At 34.5% G+C, this 23006-nt stretch overlaps 1 long non-coding RNA gene across 3 annotated transcripts; it reads right to left on the bottom strand.

Moving 5' to 3' along the window:
- Nucleotides 1-638: 638 nt before the first annotated feature.
- Nucleotides 639-22842, bottom strand: LOC137388740 (uncharacterized). 3 transcript variants are annotated; one of them, XR_010978012.1, is made up of 8 exons: nucleotides 22705-22842; nucleotides 19018-19074; nucleotides 17207-17263; nucleotides 15043-15175; nucleotides 11925-12024; nucleotides 10455-10568; nucleotides 4979-5116; nucleotides 639-1511 (listed from the first exon to the last, which is right to left on the bottom strand). It is a non-coding gene; the product is annotated as an uncharacterized lncRNA (long non-coding RNA). The 3 variants fall into 3 exon arrangements; XR_010978010.1 differs by having other exon boundaries at nucleotides 11925-12041; XR_010978011.1 differs by lacking the exon at nucleotides 17207-17263 and having other exon boundaries at nucleotides 11925-12041.
- Between the last annotated feature and the right edge of the window lie 164 nt (nucleotides 22843-23006).

Genomic DNA, 23006 nt, shown 5'->3' on the forward strand with positions numbered 1-23006 from the left:
TAGCGTAAAATTTGAAAATTTTTATACAAAACTCTGAGTTGTCTTCTCTTTTGCAAGAGAAGTTATCTTCTCATTAAATTCAGGGCCTCCTATTATGTTTTTATATCTTGAATTAGATAGTCCTAGTTCCAAGCTCTACTTCTTCTTTTTATATAAATTTAGCTAACTATGATATTTAGTTTGGTTTTTTTTACTTGTAATGAACCTTTATTGCATCATTTAATTTTCTATCAATTGGTTAAAAAGGCAAACTAATCCCTGAAACCCCATTTCAGGGATTTTGCCAACAGAACCTAAGAAAACCGATTTGCAGGCACATCTGTATGTGCTTTGATCTAAAGTTTATCATACGTATTATTCATAAAATTGAAAACTTATGCTTTCACTTAATACCTTGTTAGTGGGCATGCATGGCAAAAACAAGCACTTTGTCCATTTAAAAAAAGTTGTAATAAGTTGCAATAAACGCTAGGATGGTATTGACATCAAGTAATTGGTATTGAAACCATCCTAGTTGTCAAATAGAAAACTTTTAAAACGTATATTAATTAAAACAGTGCATGTATTCATGCTACCAAATATGCCTTGTAGAGTCAGAGACACCCAATTTTTAAAACATAAATGTCAAACATGGGAGATTTGCATACCTGTGGCCACATTTATTACTTATAAAATTTGATTTAGTCAATTCATTGCTACTGAGGCAAAACTGGGAAATATAGCATATGTGGGGCCCTTTGGATTATAAAAGGTTTCAGATAAGAGCTTTTGATGAAACCATGCAGTAACATTGAACACGCTGTGCAGATTGCATGCATGTATATCTAACTCGCATTTATCAACATTGGTCAGCATATTTCTTTAAAAAAAGCCCAAACTTACTCAAAAGGAAAAAAATTGACTCTTTAAGCAACCCCGTCAAGGAGTTGAGTTTACAGAAAAGGAAAGCTCAATATAAGTACGTCAAACAAATTGCTCAAGTGAGTGCAACGGTGACAAATAAAATATTCTTAAAACACAATGAGTTTGTATGAATCTAAAAGTCTTTAGTGCAAATGGAGCAACCTATCAAAAGCAGGCCAAACAGCTGTTACATTACCAAAAGATTAAAAATCAAAGCATTCACAAGAATACCATAAAACATTTATCAACAAAAGTGGACTATTTTATTTCTGTCAAATAAAGCTGTAGAGCTTCAAAACACTGAGCTCTATAATTGTCTTGCAAATTGTGCGACCATCTCCTGGCACCTCGAGTATAATGTGTGAAGTTGTGGTAGCTGTAACTAATGGCTCTGCACAACGTTTAAAATATGATTTTAGCTAGAGATCTTAGAAGCGATTCGCAAGAGAACTTTGTTGATTGTAGACACGCCCAGCTACAGAAAGAACTTTAAGGTTGGATGTCATTCCAGTCACTTGATGCCTTTTTGGAAATTGAACATCAACTTGTTGTTTGAAGGTTAGGTAATCTAGACCACTTTGCCTCCACTGGTAAATATGCTGCTCTACCTGCAAAGAAACCAGTTATTAACCTGTTAGTATAGTTAAAAATTAGGAGAATGTTGAACACTACTCATTTTACAGACTTTCCCAAGATATCAAACCAGCTTTAAAACAATACTGACTAAAAAGTGTGCTCCATCATGTTGTTTTAGAACGCTTAGGAGATTGGCCAGAAACTTGAAGAGTAGGCTTTTGCAGCTAGCTATATTGGTGGCTGTACTAAATGTAGGTCGCACAGAAGATGCTTTCCTACTGAAACTCTGCATAATTATGTTTGCCCTAAAGAGATTGCAGTTCTCACTATGTTGATGTTATGCCTAAAAAAAAAAAACCTAGTAAGCCTTAAAAAATTCTTGTTTCGATGTTGTTAACACAAGTTAACTCAATAAAAGTAAAAAACAACAAACATTATCATTAATGCTTTCTTTTAAGCTAAAGCTTTTTTGTCAAACTATTAGGTAAGAATGGTATCTTTTAAATATAAAATGTAATGAATAGTTGGGTTAAGAAAAGCTTTATTTTACAAACTAATAATTACAGCGTTACCATTCCTCTTATTTTTAAGCAAAATGCACCAAAATCTACAAAACTTTACACATTCAGCCTGTACTGTGATGAGAACCGTGTCTGTCCATATAAAGCCACTGTTGGATAATGGAAAAATATTGCATCCCGCTGGATTTGAACTTGCAACATTTACCTTGCTAGACTGACACTACAAAAACTATGCTAATTAACCTTGTAATAATTTGCAATATTTGAATGCATAATTATTGCAACTGATAATCTTTTACAGCACTCTACACTGCCAGGGTATTTGTTGGTACAAGCCAAGTTGATTCAAAATCTTGAGCTGAGTAAAATTCCTAACTGTCTACACGGTCAATTTTTTCCATGCACAGATTGACTATGAATTGTATAAAAGTCCCTTTTCATTCAGTTGGCCTTTAACACTGTAAGGTTGGTGTGTATGAATATGCCTTTCACTGCAATGCATACATGTACAAATTAAGCATAGGGTTACTGCCAGGTTACTCTGCAAAGCAGAGTTGTCCTCTCGTGCACTCCAAACAAATCCTAAATATTTAGGATTATACATTAATCATTAATTATATAGACATTATTGAAATTCTTTAAATAGTTTAGAAGTTTCTATTAAAACAGATTTTCAGCTTTTGTTTACACCATTTAGTCTCTGCTTATATGATAAAGCTACTCTTTGCCATTAGCATGTCTGTGCAAATGCACTTGTTTATAACAGTTCATCTTCGTAGACTATTTGAGATGACCAAAATAAATTCTAGGTCAGCAAAAAATTTAACTCTGATGCTCATATCAACTGATTTGACAATTAAAAAACATTCAGTTTTGAAGGTAGTAAACATGAATTTGGAGATCAAACAGAAGGTGAGGTGAATAAAAGCCACAAAAGACAGGCTGATACTTGTTGCGGCTAGCTAACAAAGTAAAATCAGTGTCTGTATGACTTATCATTTATCCATCGTCAGGAAGAGCTTGGGAGCAAGATAGATTTTGATGAGACTAGATATCATGACATTCAGCTTGGTATACAGACGGTCTCCAACCTACGAACGAGTTACGTTCCGAACAATTGTTTGTACAGTGAATTTGGTCGTAAGTTGCTTCAGTGCTATATTTTGTATTATACCTTATGCTTAAGGCCTACATGTATATAAGTATATTGAAGGTTTATATTAGTATGTTTAAGGCTTGTATAAGTAACCTGTAAATTGGTTTGTACTGAAAAAACTTTTTAATAAAATGGAGAGAATACTGTGGTGGACGCCGGGCCATGACACAGCATTTCTTATTGATCGTATGTGTTGTCCTTTTTTATTATATCGTTGTTTTAATCGTTATGCTAGAACTTATCTTTGTTGTCCTTTTTTATGTGTCGTCCTTTTATTATACCGTTGTTTCACTCGTTATGCTATTGTTATATCTGATATCATGTTATAACACTATCATTTATCGTCACTTTTATTGTTGTCATACCAACTCGCTAGCGATCCTATTTATTCACCTTGTTAGCCGGTGTTCTCACCGTTTGCCGTTAGGACGGAACAGTTGATATTACTGAATATAACGGAGCGCTCTCATTTATTTGAGCAGAGCAGATAGATGTACGCTCCTCGAATAGTGAAATTTCCTTCGCAAATAAAAAAGCTGAATGAAACTACACACACTCTCTTCTTTTTATTTATTAGTCTAGATCGTGCCAAGTAAAGGTCGGCAAACTCCTTTACAATACATACAGGAATTATAAAAAAGTTCTTTACGCACTGGAGATACGTTCACACACTAATGCCCTGCAACGAACTGGGCAGAGGAAGGTGGATGCTAGGTGATGCTTCTATGTAGCGCCTCTTTCTGCCGCTAATAAGTCGGTAATACCGTCGGTATTATCGATGAATATACGCGCAGACCTGTTCGTATGTACCGTTGTGTAACTCTAAAGTTCGTAAGTAGGAAACCGTCTGTATTAACACTCCAAAGCTTTCACTGATAGATCCCCTTCAAATATTTCTGATTTCTTGCGAGGCGAATCATTTTACATATTTTTGACAAAAATGACAATCTCTAATGACAAACTAGTTTAACAATGTATTGGTATCTATAATAGCGAACCCTATGCATCTCATCATTGCTCAAGTTTGGCAAGAATGTAAGCGATATTTTTAAGGACAACTATGAAAATTTTGTTAATAATTTTGGGAACTTTCACCAACTTGACACTTTACCCTATATGGCATTACTTATGTTGGTCAAACAAAAGCTTTACATAGATTATTTACATTGAGAGGAATTTGCGTTATAATAGGTATACATGTACATTATAGCAAAATTTGCTGTACAGCTATTCCAACCAGATAAAAATCTGACCTATGCCCATACTACAAAAATTTCATAATTTGAGTTAAAATACTTGGATTTAAGTTAGAATATGGCCTAAAAGTCAATGAAAGGAACTTAAGTTTACTTTTCACATAGGAAACAAATACATTATGCTTATGAAACAATGCAAGTGTTTGGGCCTTAAAGTTTGGCTTATTAATGTATATACTTAAAAACATTACTTTTTATTTTGTGGGTTTTCACTGTCCACAAAAGACCCTGGTCCCCGTTAATCCCGAAAATTGAATGGTGACTGCAAAAAACAGCTATGACAGGCCGAACAGGATTTGGAACAAAAGGTACATTTCTCACAAACAGAGATTGTAAATGGTACAAAAATGCAAGTTAAGCAATACGAGTGTCATTCAGAGTTAAAAAAAGCTATATCTTGTTGCATACTATTAGATACATCGTCCAAATACATATTATTGAAATTTTCGGACTAGCACAAAATTTTTCATCTCAATATTTGTAAAATACATCTAAAAAAATATTGTTTTTCACCAAGGTTCATTCTATGTCACTCAATATTTTGGTGTTTTGACACTCTAATTTACCTTCACTAAGTTCCTTTGTCCGCTCTCCTCTGACCAGAAACCTCCCCAAATATGTAAGCTTTTGTAACCTTGAATCGCCAATTCTTTAGATAACTTGTCTAGCACCAGAGTGGGTGCAGAACATGTTATAGCAACACCCTGCAATTAGTAATAACAAAATAGAAATATCACATTTTTTGAATGAATGATTTTCCGATTTAAATTAAACTCTTTTCATAGCTAATCAATTTGAAAGCTCATTGCTTGCTGCAAAAAAAGGAAAAAACTGAGCAAGCAGAAGTGCATCTGATATTTTAGCTTATGACTCTCAATCCCAGCTTTGATATTTGTCACCATTGTGATTTGTAGGCAATAGAAGAACGCGAGTTAAGCAATGTAAAAACTTATTCATATTCTATTAAAAAAAAGGACTTCAAATATTGAAGTGGTATTTCAAAAGCAATTACTCATTCGTAAAATTGATAGTCAGTAGTCTGACCCTGATCTGGACTTGGCTTTTAGATATTATTGCAAAGTAAAGTTTAGAGCTGGTCACCATAGGTTTTAACTGTGAGTTTCAGTTCCTATCCCAGACACTATGCTTACATATAGTCTGTACAAGTGCTATCATCAGTGGACAGGCAACCAGAATGCAAGAACATGACAACTATAAACATGCAATAATACTTAGTCAATACTAAGAATGATTATGAAGTTTAAGAATATTAATCAAAATTACGTACAGTGGCACTCGCATGCCGTTGTTGCTTGAAAGGTATGTTTCCAAAAGAAAATCTTGTCATTTTTCTAAAAGATTACTAATGCTTAAAGGTTGACTTGCAACAAAATTCACGCTACAGTTATTTGGTATCAAAAGATTCACCATGTCTTACTCTGTTGTGTTGCATGTGCAATATATGTAGAAATGTGATAACATGCTCTTAAAAGCTCAAAAGCGAAAAGTTAATCGCCGCCATCACGAAATTGCCGAAGATTAGAATCCCGTTCCAAACAAGGGTCAAATGGAACGTAGCTCAACAAGATGGCTTCTGTTTACACTTTCATGCAACCTCATTCATTCAAATATTTTCACAATTACACTTCATGCATTCAATGAAACGATGTCTATTGTCCTCAAGCATCTGTTTCCTCATCACTGTATTGATGTCACTTTGAGCACTGATATCTCAAAACCTACCGTAAAAAACGGTTTAATTTTTAACCTTAGCTCGAAGGAATGCATATCATCATCTGATAAGCATGACAAGTCTGTTGGTCACCTGTGATAGTCAAAAAATGCTGCGGAAATTATGCGCGCTGTTTGGCAGGAAGCATGGGTCACATGATCAGATTGCGACTAGACGATTAGATCAACCCAAAACAAAATTGTAAACTAGCGAGCATCTATATTTGGTAAGAGCTCTTTGGCGAAACCCAAAGTTTATGTCATAAATTAGTGCTACAAGAAGTTTTATATTGAGCCTTTTACGGAACTTACAATTCATGTGAGAAGATCACGTGTCAAAACAATAACCAAATCATTTTACTATGTCAGAGAAATGAATTGATTCCAATCTACGGCGGTTTCGGGATCGCGGAGATTAACTGTTTCTTTTTTAGCTTTTAAGAGCTTGTAATCACAGTTCTCCATATTTTGCACACACAACACAGCAGAGTAAACCATGGTGAATCTTTTGATACCAAATAACCGTAATGAAATTTTGTTGCAAGTCAACCTTCAACAAGCAAAATGATAACAAGCTCCAGTACCATGCATTGACAACTTGGGCAGCTAAGTCGTACATGCAAATCAGATGAGTATTTTACGGTATTTTGGAAAGGCCAATAATTAACCAATATTTGAGTTTTCATCAAATTAAAGTACATTTAATGGGCCATTTTAGCAGCGCAAAGAAAGCACATTTCTGATGACCATTTGCACCAATTTAGGGCAGGTAGTAGGAGTGAAACAAATTGGTTCGACTTATTTTAGTCAAAAATGGATACAAGTATTAGCCAAATGAAAGTTTGTTACGGAAAGTTCTATCATAAGAACATAATTTGAAATAAATTATATAATAAACCTCTTGCAGTTGCTTCATTTTGTCCTGCAAACACATTAAAATCTGTAATAGAAAACAAGACACCTATACAAAATCAAAACTGGTAGTTAATTTCTGTTAGTGATGACATATTTTTATTGTAGTTCTACAATAGCACTATAAGTTCCAAACAGTGCATTAACTATTAATATGTGTCATGATCACAGAATTCATGGTAAGTCGGGATTACAAGATTTAGCAAACACAATTTTGATTCTAGCCTAATTGCAGCAGATTATATGGTCAAAAAACTGAAGCACGTTTACCATTAGTGCAAAAACATAGTTCCAAGAAAACTGGTATTAAAGTTTGAGAAACGAAAACCAATGTAAAGTTTTGTTTACATTTCAAAACGACATAGCAACCAATATCAAGATATTGTGATATTTATCTAGATTTCTGTACTTGGATCCAAAAAACTATGCTGAATTTAAAAATCTAAACAGATTTTAGCTGGTTGTCAAAGAAATAGCTGTATATTTATAAGCAAGTGTATTACTTATTTTTGCAGATATTAAAAACAGCTTGATTGTATCGCGATATTGGGCACACCCAAATCATCAACCAAATCTTTAGAAAATTAACAACAGTAACATATTGCACACCATCGGTCACTATATACTTCGACCTTGCAAACTCGAATAATTATTCTCATAACTAAATCTGATTATAATTTTATAAAAATTGAATAATTATTCTTATTATTAAATATTGTAGTAATCTTGTAAGAATCGTTAGGAAAATATCACCACAACTCCCTTTACTTTCACTGCTTTTGACATCAGTTAGAATACCAAAGTACTCATTACAAGCATCCAAAATGTCAAAGTTACCTTTAAAATCGGCAAGAAAGAAACAATTATTTTTAGCGGACACCATTTTTCAGTACTTCTTGTTTAGCATAGCAACGGTTTTAAGTTTTTTTCGATGGTAAAATACTTTTATTGGCTAAACTGACTTCAGATTCAGAAAGATCATTATTTGATTGGTCCAGACCTACAGGTTACAAAATTTGTTACCAATATTATAAGTTCAGTTGGTGCAACTTCAAAGTCGAATAACTCAACTTCGTGATTTGCGACTTAACCATGTTTTCTGTGACCGCAACCCATATGATCTACCTGCTGATAACTTCAACTCCTTTACTACCAAATGGATCTCTCTACCGCGACATAAGTGTTTCGTGAAACTTAATTTCTAAAAGAGTGTATAAATGGTTATAACTTTACACCCCAATTGTTTATTAACAATATTTTTATAGCAAGTTTGTCAGCATAGGTTTTTATGTTAGTTCATGCCCCCAAAAATATTACAAACGAGTTGCCGAGTGAGAGGGACCACTTTTCGTCCATTTTGAAATTACTGTGAGGTAAGCACAAAACTCTAGTCGGATGATTTATGAATATTATTAGTTTACATGTTAACTAATCTGATGAACATAATTACTCTCATTAGTACTATTGCTCAATAAAGTTGCTCAGTCTATAGATCTGAAGTTAGTAACCATTTATGGCTGTATTGCTTCTGAAATTACTGGTCATCAGTAAGAAGATTTCATAAAACAAGTTTTTGCAAAGCAAAACTATGCTCAGGTTGTAAACGCATTCTTATTTGCTCAACATATGCAAATAATAGCTTTTTTCAATCAGGTATACATGTAATAAGATAATTTACTAACTAATCAGTAATCGGAAACAATTTGTACAAAAGCTTGCTAAAGCCGCATCATGCAGCACTTGGCCATACAGAAACACATTGCCAAACGAGCTGTACTATTGGTAGTTTAAGAGTTCACACTGAAACAGCTTCAACATAAAAATAAGACATAAGAAATCAGTGCAAAAACTGCTTCGTATTACATTTACTTCATGCCTTGTTGTAATTGAGCATCATACTGTGTGCACAATTAGGAAAAATGGCTGCAAGATCAAAATTTGCCAAGTCTTTAATTTGTTAATGAAGCCGTGATAAAAAAACAATTTAGACAATTTATGCAGAACTTAAATGCAACTGCATTTCATCAGCATTTTTATAAGCAGGCTTAGTGTAAAAAAAACAGAGTATGAGCCATACTACAAGTTCATGAAGTTTTGAACAAATTGTTACTTTACCCTTCAATATGTTGTAAAATGCTAAGACAAGGTTAAAAAATTATTGACGCTGTTGGAAGAGAGAACGTTTCAAATGCCTCTAGATTTCATAAAAAAACAGCTAAAAATGATGGCCAGGGTTCTTGAGGACACTTTTATTTGTATGAAAGATTGGTAGATAGAACATTATTACACAAACAGACAATTCCAGAATTAAAGCGCAAACATTGTGGCCATAAAGGGTAAATAAAAATTGTTTCAAAGTAAAAGCTAAAAGGCTATTGTGCCTGGTAGTAGTAGCATAATTACCATATCATTTTTCTATTGAATAACGTAATACACTTTTTATTAGAATAGAACAGACTTTGGTACATTAATTTGTCCTACATGTGATGGCTCTTAATAAAGACCTAATTTTCACCAATGAAGTGTGCCCTCAGATTAAGATGACCCTATTTATGAACCACACCGCCTATCAGAGTTTTTTAACATACACATTAATCAGCAGAAAGTTTTACGCCTAATGTTACCGACAGAAAATCTAAAAAAAGTGTGTTGCAGTATGAGCTTGGTCAGGTTCTCATCCTCTTTTGCTGATACAATAGGTAGCAATCAGTAGTCCATTTTCCAAAGGTTTATTTATTGCCCATTTCTAAAACCTTGGTAGCTGTAAAGGTCTAACACAGCTGTTTATTGCAATAATAAACTGTAAAAACAAAAATAATGATTCTCAAAAAACATTGGTCGCTGTTGGCTGTTAACATGTTTTCTATTAGTTAGATGCAGGATGGCGATTGGTTTTTTCCTATTAGGTACACATATGACCGGCTAACTAATTGCCTACTCACTAATAAGAAATGTTTTGTACAAATATTTTTTAGCGCATTGCTCTTGGTTATAAGCGTACATTGTGCTGAGCTGCACTGCGCAGCCTGTTGTACGCACTCAGTTAATGGACTAGACCAAAATCTGATTGTGTTTTATACTTTTTCCATTCGGAAAACCCAGGCTACACTCATTAAGAAATACATTCAATCTTTAAAAATGGTTAATATTTTAATATTTTGATTTAATATTAGTATTTGTACAATTTAAATATCAATTGTACATGCCACTCCATACATGGTTATTTTGCTTCATAACTATTGTTTTACTGTTTTTGCGGATTGTCAGTGCTATAGTATTTTAGTGTAGCCAACTACCCAATGTAATGACTGCAGTCTCCAGAGCTCACTTTAGTCATCAAAGCCCAATTTAATTATCAGAAGATTAGGACTACAAAAAGTAGAGGACTCATCAACTTACCCTTCAGTTTTTCAAAACACTTGTAGGCCAATATGATTAGTTCTGTGAGAACATGATTAAAGAACAATAGTTCTGCGTGGTGAGCTCATCTTCGTTTTCTAGATTAAACAACTTCTACAAAAGAACAAAGATTTTTACATTGTATAAAAAAATAAGTTGATGAGGACTTTATGCACAGAGTCTATGACCACCTTCAATTTGGTATTGGAAAAAATGTTGAAAGTGAGCTACCGTTAAACCTATATTTGAATGCACCTTGATTTGATTGGCACCGCTATTTGGGACCACATCAGGAGATTGCTTTGAAAATCGAGCGCCATCTTTTTAATGAACGCCAACTCTATTTGAGGAAGTAAGTTACCTTATCAGTATATGTATAGGTTTAGGTATATTCACCTTTTGTGAAAATATAGCAAGGAGCTTTTAAGGTCCAAACACACTAGGCGATTTTATTGCAAGCGTCATGAGGGCGAAGATATCGCTGGTGTGTGCATAAACACACTCGAGCGATTTACTAGCAAAATGATATAATGGGCACGCTCACAAACTGCCAATAAAAATCCGTATCATTAGTTTTTTCGGAGTTGTTGATAAATTTAGGCCAGTCAAAATGTCGTCGTCTAGGCTACAACATAAACAACCTCCACATTTGTTATTAAACCTATCTCCCTTTCAAAGAGTGTACACTGCCTACACTACAAGAAGACAAAAGAAAAACGATTCTTGTATTTTTAGCTGTATTGTTTTTACAATTTTTTATACATATTTTATTTTGTAGTGGTTTCTCATATTTAATATATTAAATATTTACCATTCTCAAGATGGTCAACCGGCGCAACGATTGACTCCGGATGTTGGTTTTCAACTCGTTTTTTTTTAATTTTGTTATGATGGACAGAACTGGGAGTGCTATTATTAAATTCATGAACAATTGAGTGTTCGTTCTGAAGATGTTTCGTAACAAAATAGAAAATTGGAGCTGATGTACGTTGTTGAACATCGGTAAGAAATTATTACCTGCCGTAAAATTACATTCTGGTAAGAACTAACCAATCGAAATGCATCTCGTTAGCAATAAAGTTGTGTAGAGAAATTCTAGCTTTATCGCTCTGCATGAACACGCTGAGTGAATTTTAACGCAGATTAGCTCTAACGCAATATCGCTCTAATTATCGCCTAATTTGTTTTCACCTTAAGAGAATGCTTCAGCGATAACACTTGTTCTATTGAGTCAAATATGCTACAAAGCAAAAAATTACTCTGAATTTGTTGTCGGGGTTTTATAAAAACACCATTATCAGCTTTTCAAATGTCTTAACCGCCAGTACATCAGCAGCCATAATTAAACATTGTCCCAAAAACAAGCGGCCCCAAACTGCCTAAAATATCGTACTAATCAAACATTCCATGTTAAGTGGAAAGAAAATGGGATAAACTACAGCATTGAAATTAAAGCACTCTCACACTCACTTCATGAACAGTTCTGTCAAAATCTTTACTGATAACTCAGCTTGCACTTTTATTCCATAAGTGCCAGAGTCACATCTAGGAGCAATAGGTCGGCTTTGCGCTAGAGGACAAGCAAGGCTAAAAGTGATAAAAATTAGATAATACACAATAAACTTTCAAGTTCAATTAATGATGAGGGAGCAAAAGTATCCTACATGGGAGCTATTGCACACTTTAAACATGATATTTGTACCTCACAAACTCACATGGTCTTTTAGAGTAAAGTAGATGCTCCTATAACGTATACCTCCTATAGCATAAATTCTAGAAAAAGTCGGGCAATTTTGTGAAGTTTTTGCTTCGTACCGCGTAAAAAACTCCATATAACTTAAAGTGTATCATCGGGCGAGTTCTAAAGTTTGATTTGAGTGTTAGTCTGTCTCGCCACACCTGCGAGAAAAGAAAGCGACATACCGCGGTGTCAAAAAGTATTTGTCCACCTCAAACCTCACTGCCCATTTTAGGTAAATTTGTTGTAGTAGTCATGTAGAGGGATTAAACCCTGACAAACCATGCATCATTTAAAAGTAAATTAACATTAGATCTTGTTGACACCATCAGTAATAAAATTACGGTTAATCAGGGATCAATAATCGTTTATAGGCCAATCAATGTGAATCAGTGCTTATTAACTCATTTTCAAACGCAATATGACATTGTTAATTTTCAAGTGGAATATTATCACAACAATAAAGATCCTGTTGGACAGCATGTGCAGCAAAGGTTTACAGTTTTGCTTGTTAAAAGAGGAACAGCTAGAGATCCCAGAATTCATACCAGCATCAACATCAACCATGGATAAGAAATGTGTCAACGACCTCATCATTAGCCTGCATACGATGGGCAATCTGAGCAATAGAAAAATAGTGAAGAAGCTTAGAGTATTTCAATCTAAAGAAAATTAAGTGGTAAAGAAATGAATGCAGCATCAAACCACCAAAGATCTACCACGATCAAGGCGTTTGAAAAAACCAGCTGTCCAACATGATTGCTGGTTTCAGATTATGAACACTCAAGCGCTCGTGAGGCTTGTTCACAGCATGCCTAAGGCTGCAGAATGGTTATAGTCTGCAAAGGCTACCAGATAAAATATTAAAATGCAAAACAACCCCAATGGCTTTTTTCTGGGCCCATAACAGTACAAGACTGTTATTTTCAATTTAGAAAATAATTAAAGAAGAGATAATAACGAAATTTGCGATGACATATTTTCTGGTATGCAGTGTGAATTAGTACATACAATAGAAGATTGATTCAATAGATCGGTTGATACAATAGAAGATATTTGGCAATTTTAAAATCTAGTTATTTCTATTTTTCAGCTCATTAGAATTGTTTTGATACAGGGTTTTATGTATGCGGTGCAAAATATTTCAAATTATGATGAATTTATTGCAGTGCTACACTTACTTAAACAGGCAGACAAAGATTTTTTCCCAACACTGTACATAAAGCATTATACATATAATACATACAATTTCCATGACATTCTGACTCTTGTGATAATTTGTCTGAAGTGACAACGGAACAGAGAATAGGTACATATAGCAGTGCAATTGTTGATAAATACTTTAAGGCTATTGGTCGGTGTATCTGAATGTCACGAGTTGGAGTTGCAATCTTGAGCTCTTAAGAACGAATAGATGACGAAAAGGTACTATCGCTTTTTTATAGTGAAACTATTTTTTCTTAGTCAATTGTTGTAAGTCGCTGTCGCGTCAAACTATGCGCTCTTCATCAAATTATTGTTAAATTACCACAATCATGGTCTATTAAACCAATGAGGTTGATCATGAAAAGTTGTCGATGAAAACCAATAATACAGTTAAGGCACCGCCAATACATTCAAAAGAATTTAAGTCGGATTCTCACATGAGCGAGTTTGGAAAGGTCCTGAAATGGTTTAGACAATTTACATGTATGTTAACATTCTTATAATGAAAAATCCTTATCATGTAAACGTTCCTAGAACTGATCATCTCATTTTAGCAGCGCCTACTGTACAGTCATGTCTGATATGAGAGCAAAATGCATTCTGGGACAAAAGCTCGCAAGTTAATTTTCTTAAAGTCCTAACGCAAAAATGTTTTTTATATAAATTAACTAAAGATAAATTATTGTGTTGCCATCCTCTAAAAAACTACCAATAAGAGATATTACAATGAAAAAATACATGATTTTATCTATTCATGCTCTATACCCATGCCCCCAAGGCTACAAATACCTATGTAAAGGTTATGGTCTGCATTAAAATGTAGCAGTATTATGTACAACATAATTTTGAGTAGTGGCAGTATGCAGCAGTCCATACAGTAGCATACCGTATGGAGTTCTTACCTTTCAGAGAATCATAGCACTAATGATTGTGAGAGAGAGACCTGATGCAACACGCTTGGTACGCTACACTTTTGTGGCATCGCATAAACAAACTTAAAGTATAAATTTAATATAACTGAATTCAGCTTAATAAAAAATTCTTGAAAAAACGTTCTGATCTTATATTAGAGCTAATTCTATTTTTTCTTCATTTTAATTTTTAAATCATCTCTTCCTGGCTGGAAACTTCTCGATTTGCTTATACTCTCATTTTCAGCCAACCTTTTTAAAACAAATCTGAAGCAGACCTGACGGGAAAACCGAGTGATGTAGTTTCCGTAACTGGCCTTTCGCATCTTTGGGCATTTAGTGATACATCAAAAACCACCTTGCAAGCTCGCATCTCTAATTTTCTAGAATTTCAAGGCGAAAGTGGGTAGTGAGATAGTGAATAGTACAGAATTTGTGTAAACATAAATTGCTTGAATTCTTAAATCTGTTTATTGGTTATTGTTATATATATATATATATATATCAATATATTTATTTTGAAGGTTTGGGGTAGACTGACGCAATCTTCTGAAGAATCAATTGATTTCCTATAGCCGGTTTGTGTATTGACTCGTGTTCGCTTCAAATTCTGTATCATTTACGATTGTGCTACCCATGAAAGTTTATTATAAGTTATGACTAATGTGTTGAGAGTATATGGGAGGTCATTAAGTACAAAGCCCATCAAGTCAAGTAGTCAATGATGACTTACCAGCTGTTCAAAATTAGGTTGGGTACGTGTCTAATGACAGGGAAGAAGCGTTCAACTGACATTTATGATCTACTCATCGCCAAAATCTTCCGGAAGACAATGCAAGGAAGAGGACCTTGATGACCGCCCAGGCCTATATAGATGAAAGAACCGTGAGTCACCACCAGTTTGTATGTCAATGAATTTGATATAGAAATACATAAAGTACTGGTCAAATGAAAAGCAATACATGAGATGTTATGAATGAATAGCTATGCAAATGGCTTTGTGCTAACCCTTGGTATGATATATTACCCAAGCCTGTGTCATTAGACAGCAACCACATTTGCTAGTTAAAGCTCTAATTTTCAAATAAATTAGACAATGCTATGTAAATACATGTAAGATAATATCATAGTTGTTAAATATAAATACAAACTTGTAAAAATCCATGATACGAAACCGAGTTTTAACCCGTTGATCCTTGCTCGATCTAATCAATGCGTGTCAGTAAACCTAGACAATATGTCCAGCAATCCGAAGTTATTAATTATTTACCAAATATAGCTAAACGTGCTAACAATGCAATGATATTTGGTGAAACAGCAGTACAAAACGTCGGACAACCTACAGCAGATGTCATCAAACAGAAAAAAACAGTATGTCACCATTATTCGGGCTAAAACTATAAAAGTTCGCACGATTTTAAACACTCATTAAACATTTACAGATAATATTCATCCATAGCACACTCATCATCCTTTCATGACTCAAAATATACTGGAAATTTATATTTATTATCATAAAATTCCACATTTGTATCACAGTCATTTATGACCTACCAACGAATGAGTCATATTGATTGTTTCGCGATATCATTCTAATAAAATGTGTTATTATAATGAAAGAAGTAGATAAAGATAAGTGAAAAATGTTACAAATGGAAGTGAAATTCAGAATCTAACATCCTGCGAAAAAATTAATTTTATTAGTTTTTGCTGTTGCTTAAAAACATATTTTGTAAACAGAACCATATGGAAGCCTGTATTCCGCCATTAAGGTTTCTGCCACAGCCTACGCAATTCCGTAATACCAGCTGTGAGGGTTCAGAGGGCTAACATTGATGAGATACTGCATTATTTACTGTTTTGGTTAGTATTGTTCCTTATACCTAAATTGTAAAAACAAATGAAAAATAATTTTCTTTTGTTTTGCAGGTACAACTACAAAAACATTGACAACAAGCGTGATAATCTCAAATCAGAAGATTGGAGACTAAAATTATAAAAACACTACACCATTCTATGTCATTTTAATTGAACAAGTTGAACTGACTGAAACATGCTACATCTCCGGTGTTTTTTTGTGTAAAACCTAACTTAATACATGACACCAGCATAGTCAGCGTGATATTTAAATGCAACTATAATTATTTCCCGAGTTGCATTAGTCCATAGCAAGCATAGTTGCTGAATATTGCACATCTTTCAAGTGGAGTAAACCCAGCACTTATACATTCTGCTCAAAGAGTTCTTGTGCCAAATCTCAAACTCAGCAGTCAAAATTCTAGCCAACAAGATAAAAATACTCAAACTTTTAATTATCAAGATTTGAGAGAAGATAATTCCCGAATTTCCAGTGAGTATAATACTACTTTTTACTAACAAAAGTCAACCAAAATACCATGAGAACAGTAATACACAGTGTGGGTAAGGTTAGTCGGCTAGGCTATTAAAAACTAGATGAAATCATAATTGTTATATACAGGGTTTAGCTTTATAAGAGGGTCAGTATGGTGTAATCTCAAGAGTTCAAAACTTTCAAGTTGGAAACATTTGAAAACATTGAAATCAGTATTCAGAGGCTAAGCATGACACTAAACCACAAAAATTTTCGTTTTAATGTCATGACCAGAACTATATTGATTGCTAATTATGATTTTTGTTATGTGGGTCTACAGAAAAAGCTATCTTAAATAGTACTCCACCCTATCCTATTATAATTAGTTAAAACAATATGATTTTTAAATTTCTTGTTGGCATGAGTAACAGTAACAAAATAACAAGAAAAGAGGGCGTTCAGCTAAAGACTAAGACACAGTTGTTATCAAAATTATAGACCATATAATTAAACCCTGAAAATAAAATTGAAAAAGGAGTCACTGTTTTATCTTGTCAGTACATACCTGCAACCAAAAGCAAGTCAGGCATCATAGCATCATTACAAAACACGATTGCAGAATCTACAGAAAAAAAAGACAATTGATGGTGAGCATGCATTCATGTTGACCAAGATAAGTTAGTCAGTACATCACAAGTTAGACAAAGACACACGAGTAACGCATGTAAACAAGTGCCAGCGAGGTGTTGACAGTGGCTGATGGGATTAGCCATTTCTCTGAACTAAACAATCACCAGCCACGCTATTACATAATGCCATACACTCAGCTATACACAAATGGATGTTTAAATAATGCTAGCTACTAGATTATGACCTTCAGTTCTTGAACTGGGTAATGTCTGGCTCTGAAAGCTAAAGCTTGCAAGATACAAAAGGTGTCCCACAGCACATTGGAGAACTATCAAGCAAATTTAGTCATTGATTTTGCTAATGCTACACACAAATTTGTTGCTAACTAGCATATTAATGTGTATACAGAGAGCTTAATTATTTTGCATGTATCTGTATCATGGTTCAAAAGCTAAGCTTGCTGAAAAATTATTTAGTAATTCATATCTACCAAAGCATTATGAATTATAGCAACTCTCGACTACTGCCAATCGCTTGACATTTCTACAGTTTCTTCGGCTTTTATGACTACAGAGGTTTTCTTGGTTTGCGATTAGGTTATCTGGAGTGTTCTTGTCCCTGCATACACATATATCTTTTTTGATCACTCAAACCTTATCTCTATCTCTTTTTCGAGTACATAGAACAATTTAAGTATTGTTCAATATATATACTTAAATTGTAATTTTACAGGTGAAAATAACTTTTTATCATTTTGCAGGTAGAACTACAAAAACATTGGCGACAAGCGTCAGAATCTCCAATAATAAGAATGGAGACTAAAATTATAAAAACACTACACGACTCCATGTCATATTTAATTGTACTAGTAGAACTGACTGAAACATGCTATATCTATGGTGTTTTATGTGTACAACCTAAATTATTACAAGACACCAGCTTAGTCATCATGATATTGAAATGCAATTATAATTATTTCCATAGTTGCATTAGTTCGTAGCAAGCCTGGTTGTTGAATATCACACATATTTCAGTCCCAGTAAACCCAGCATTAATCCATTCTGTTCAAATAATTCAAGCACCAAATCTCACACGCAGCAGTCTAAATTCTAGCCAACAAGATAAAAATACTCAAACTTTCTAATTACAAGATTTGAGAGAAGATAACCCCATGAATTTTCAGTGAGTTTCACTGCTAGTGCCAAACCCTAATTTGTACTAACAAAAATCAGCCACAATACAATCAGGACAGTATTACACAGTGTGGGTAAGGTTATTCGGCTAGGCTATTAAGAACTAGATGAAATCATATTTGTTATAGACAGGGTTAAGCTTTATAAGAGGGTCAGTATGGTGTAATCTCAAGAGTTCAAAACTTTCAAGTTAGAAACATTGGAAAACATTGAAATCAATGTTCAGAGGCTAAGCATGACACTAAACCACAAAAATGTTAATTTTAATGTCATGACCAGAGCTATATTGATTGCTAATTATGATTTTTGTAATGTGGGTCTACAGAAAAACGCTATCTTAAATAGTACTCCACCCTTTCCTATTATAATTAGTTAAAACAATATGATTTTTAAATTTCTTGTTGGCATGAGTAACAGTAACAAAATAACAAGAAAAGAGGGCGTTCAGCTAAAGACTAAGTCACAGTTGTTATCAAAATTATAGATCATATAATTAAACCCTGAAAATAAAATTGAAAAAAGCGTCTCACTGTTTTATCTTGTCAGTACATACCTGCAACCAAAAGCAAGTCAGGCATCATAGCATCATTACGAAACACGATTGCAGAATCTACAGAAAAAAAGACAATTGATGGTGAGCATGCATTCATGTTGACCAAGACCAGTTAGACAGTACATCACAAGTTATGGTGTGTTTACACTGGCCAGGACCGACTTCGATTAGGTGCCAATACTCTGACTCAGACCGGTACCTCAGACATTTCACGTATGGGTGCCGACACCGACTCCCCTTTACATTGCAACGATCGAACCATTTTTTTCGGTACCAACAGCCAATCACAGCGCTTCGCCGTTCTGACCTTCACCCAACCACGCAAAGATGAGTACACATAAAAATCAACGCATTTGATGTGGAAAATTATATACTAGTACTACACTATTACTACTGCTCCTACTACTATCGCTAGAAGCAACTACTGAATGCCGAATGGAATCTTCCGATGACAATTAGATTTTGTTGATGGCAGGATCAGCTGCGGGAGCTCTGACAGTCTGTATTATATGTAATTATATGTTTGTATATATTTTATGTCTATAAATATTTTATTATATGTGTTTTCTTTTTTATTATAGCCTTGTTACTCGTTAGGCTATCAATTGTCGTCGTTTATGTTGTCATATCAACGCACTAGCGGGCCTAATTATTGGCCATTTAAACATTGTTACCTGGTGTTCCTACTCGGTTCCGTTAGCCGGAACGGGCAATTTTATTGTATATAAGGGCGCAACGCTCACTTAGTAGACAGAGCGAATGGCCGTACGCTCCTCGGCTAGTAAATTTCCTTCGCTAATAAAACCTTGAATAAAATCACACTCAATTTATTTCTGTATGAAATAATTTAGATCGTGCCAAGTAAGGGCCGGAAAATTCATTTAAAGTAGTACATGTAGTTGAACTAGTAGTAGTACTAGTAGTAGTCATACAACTGGCTATTCACTTTTAACTAATTTAAATAAAAGCTCACTATCAGAAAGAGCACTAGGGTAAGTTTAATGACAGTCTCCTAGCCTCTCATTAAACCTAGCCCTTTCGTTTCATAAACTTAGAACTGCCATTAAAGCTTAGGCTCATTTAATCAGAGGCTCCTAGCTTATGATTGGCTGATGAGCTGCTGGGATTCACCGGACACCGACTTTCAAATCAGCACCAACACCGATCTCTCTGCTCACACCTACCGATGCCGACACCGACTCATCAAATTGGTCTGTGCTCGACAAAATGGGTGACAAAATCGGCCAGTGTACACGCACCATTAGACAAAGAAGCATGAGTAATGCGTGTAACAAGTGCCAGCTAGGTGTTGACAGTGGCCGATGGGATTAGCCTGAACTAAACAATCCCCAGCCATGCTATTACATAATGCCATACCCTCAGCTATATACAAATGGATGGTTAAATAATGCTAGCTACTAGATTATGACCTTCAGTTCTTGAACTGGGTAATGTCTGGCTCTGAAAGCTAAAGCTCACAAAAGACAAAAAGGGTCCTGCAGCACACTGGAAAACTATAAAGCAAATTTTAGTCATTGATTTTGCTAATGCTACACACAAATTTGTTGCTAACTACCATATTAATGTGTATACAGAGAGCTTAATTATTTTGCATGTATCTGTATCATGGTTGATTAGCCAATCAAAAAGATGTTCAAAAGCTAAGCTTATGGCAAAATAGTCATTTTCTCTTAAGTAATATCTGCAACTGGGAATATTAATAATATCATTCAATAATATAAACATCCATGGTAAAAGATTTTTCTCATGTCATGCGTATCTAATATCCTTCACAAAGCCTTGTTAGCAAAGCTGATGCTACATGTAGTTCTAGCATTATACAATGTTGCTCATTTTACATCCATTTTTCGTCCTAAATTTCTATACTGAAAAATGAACTACTGTAACTTTTGCCTTGCAATGGAAGCTTTGATAAGCATATGGTACGGAAATAATTTTTGTATGAATATTACAATATAAATTACAGTCAAACATGGATAACTCGGCCACGGATAGCTCGAAAACATGGTTAATTTGAACAGTTTCTTTGGTCCGTTCCCACGTAATGATAAATTGCTATAGATAACTCGAACTCAACACTGTTAATTCGAACTGTTTTTTGCCCAACAGCTACCGAAACGGCCTATTCAAAGCCATAGAGGTAAACTTCATCTTTTCGTAATTCATAAGCGTCGTTTATACCACCATCGGCAAAATATTTTTGTCAATGACTTTTCTAAAAGTTTGGTGAAATTTGATTTATACTGCGATACGATGAATAGCACGGGCTAGCCGGGTCACACGCGCAAGAATTTTCGCCACGCACATACAAAACAAAAATCGCATGTTGTTTTGTATGTGCGTGGCGAAAATCCTTGAGTGCGTGACTCGGCTAGCCCGTGATGAATAGTTTTCCGACGTTGATTCCGTGTTGAATCAACGTCGGAATGTTGAATGTTCAAAACGTCTTAAAAAATGTTGTAATTAAACGTATACGTTGTCTGAGCTACAAAAAACTATTCATCGTTTGACCTAAACACAGAATACGTGTGTACATTCAAAAAGTATCTATTAAAAAAGCGTGAGTGATATAGAATGTACCGTAAAACCTCGTAAAACTTCTAATTGAACTGCTTCGGAGTGTTGCTCTTAACAAATCCCAGGTAAAGTAAGGTAATCTGCATAAACTTCAAGAAAAAACGGCAAAATTGATCGTGGGTAAAACTCCAAAAGAAAAAAATGTCTTTTCTTTTGAGCATTTCAACAACGATCAAGTTTTGCCAATGTCAATCTGAAAAACGTCCTGGCAATAACATCACCTCAAACAACAAACCAATCTCAAGTGATAGAAAAATCTCTATACTTTTTCATGAAAACGTTTTAAACTTTACATTAGAAGCATTTAATTTGAAACAAACCATTTGTGCTTTTGATTTATATTATAGTTTGTATATGTACATGTATCTACTAATAAATAAGTAAATATATGGACTTGTGACAGTACTCTGATAACTTGAATGCTCTGATAATTCGAACACTTTTGCTCGGTCCTTTGAAGTTCGAGTTATCCATGTTTGACTGTATATACCATTTCACTATTCAGTTCTTAAACATCCTTCTGTAAACCATATTATTGAAACAGTTGCTGTACATTTTTGAATCCCTTGAAATCTTTAAAAAGTTGAAAAACTTATCATTCGCGACCTCGAAGCTTTAATGTAAAGCATGCATCTAGCAACCAGTTAGCAAGACAACATTTTTCTGTAATCCATATCTACGGAAACATTACCAAGGATAGCGACTCTCAATTCTTGCAAATCACTTGACATTTCTACAGTTATCTTCAGCTTTTAAAACTACATATGTTGTCTTGGCCTGCGCGGTCAGGTGAGTTTTTGTACCTGCATATTTTTTGCTCCCTATAACTTTATATCTAAGCATTCATAACAGCCTTTCTCTTCTTTGATTTTCTGCTTTTCAGTTGTTATACGACTAACACATATATAAAGTCAGAATGACTGCGTTAAAAACATGAACATGAAATAAATGTTAGGCTACAATCATTCGGGCTTCTAATAAAAGTCCTAATTTTTTGTTACTTTGGATGAGTGACAACCACAAATTCTTTAGTTCAATGTAATCCCCAAGGTACATGGTAAGCCAGAGCTAAAGCATAAGCACACATACCTGCTACCTCCACTATCTGTCCTATTTCTTAAATAGAGTTTTAGCCTATCCTTGTTTGTCTAAATCAGAAACTAAAGCTAAAAGCCTGACTGTAACGAGATGGAATGAGGTAGATTTACAGCCTTACTTAGGCCTGGTTCAAACCAATATGGCATCTAAGACACGCGTGACAGAGTACCTGTTATGCAAGCGATCGCTCATGGACTACAAGCTCAGAGTGCGCGACTATTATGTCCTACAGAAAGAAATGTCGTCATTTGCGCAATTAAATTAATTTTATGCCCATACGCAGCTACACAATT

Source organism: Watersipora subatra, chromosome 2 (genome assembly GCF_963576615.1).
Source record: "Watersipora subatra chromosome 2, tzWatSuba1.1, whole genome shotgun sequence".
Taxonomy (NCBI): domain Eukaryota; kingdom Metazoa; phylum Bryozoa; class Gymnolaemata; order Cheilostomatida; family Watersiporidae; genus Watersipora; species Watersipora subatra.